Source organism: Cryptomeria japonica, unplaced genomic scaffold, assembly GCF_030272615.1.
Source record: "Cryptomeria japonica unplaced genomic scaffold, Sugi_1.0 HiC_scaffold_13, whole genome shotgun sequence".
In the NCBI taxonomy this organism is placed as follows: Eukaryota; Viridiplantae; Streptophyta; class Pinopsida; order Cupressales; family Cupressaceae; genus Cryptomeria; species Cryptomeria japonica.
In genome coordinates, this window is record NW_026728835.1 from 389624 (window position 1) to 391164 (window position 1541).

Below are 1541 nucleotides of genomic sequence, written 5' to 3' on the forward strand. Positions count from 1 at the left end.
CCTAAAAATTATAGGTTTGTACTTGTTTCCTACATAAAAAGAAAGGGGACATTGTTGGGAATAGGGGTTTGCCTAAGTCAAACCTTGGTTTAGGAATTAACCTCGAATGAAATAATGCAAATACTGAAATAAATCATGGAAAGATATACCTTAGATCTGCAATTGTTGATAATGATACTTTGCTTCTTGAATGTAATCACATATGTTGTATGAAATGGCATGAACATGAAAAAACCCTAATCACACACACGTTCTTGCATATGAATGATGTAATTTTTGTCCATAATGGTTGAATGAAGAGTACGTAACCTTGAAGATATCTGAAAATGCTTGATGATTAATTCTTCATGGATGCAAGATTACTAGGTTTCTAGGAGATGGAGACTTATGATTGAAATTAATTGATTAATGTCTTTATATACGACCTTATCTAGGTCATTTATTGATTATGCCAACCTCCAACGGTCATGCGAGGCCACAAAATTGAATTCCACTAGTGAGATAGGACCCTTGCCCCATTTCAAAATAGGGCCCAACTAAGAGGGACCAGGGTGTGGGCACATTATATATATGTTATAAAGGTATTGACCCATGTAATGACTTTATATTCTTAGAATACTCCCCCTTAATGCTAATAAGGCATCACATGTCAATTTCCATAAAGGAAAAAATGAAGTACCCCAGTAATGTATGTCTTGTTTGACAATGATAAACAAAGACACAAATATATGCCGACATGAAGATCATGCATTCTGAACTACATGAAAGTCATCTAGTCATAATGTATAATCCTAGTGTTTAAAAAATGATGCTATGAGGTCTTATAAAAAATTATATTGGAGTTGTAGTCTCCTCATGGCCCCCCTCTCCCTAGGTTCATTACATAGTTTTCATAGCTCTATATAAAATTCTTTTACAAATGGAATATTTATAAGAAAAATTTACAATATGGTCATAGGATTTAATACAAGGTGCCCATAGGGCTTAAAACATTTGTCAAACTTACAATAGTGTAGGACTTAAAAATATATGGACGTAGGACTTAGGATAATGTGCCCATAGGAATTAAAACATATACCCATAGGACTTACGATAATGTGCCCATAGGATTTAAAAGTTAAAACATCTACCTATATGACTTATGATAATGTTTCCGTAGGACTTAAAACAAAGGGTTTAGCCACTAGGTGGTGTCATTGACATGCACACTCCTACTCAATGTCACTACCTAAAAATAAATCACTCCACAAAGATTTTAATAAGTGGGGGATAAGAATCTAGTATATAGTATTTGTCTATGATCTTCAATGTGATGGAACTGGAGAGAACTTTAATGATGCAATACTTTCAATTTAGTGAGGTGCCCATGATCTTCAACATGTTTTTCTCTCTTTAGAAATGAACTTATTTTTTAATTTTTTTTAAAACATCTAAAATAAATTCATGCAAGATAGTACTTTGATATCTATCCAACTAGAACTCTTCCATAAATCTTCAAGGAAATATTGATTCTTCAAGAGCTACATGTTTTGTGGTTTTGA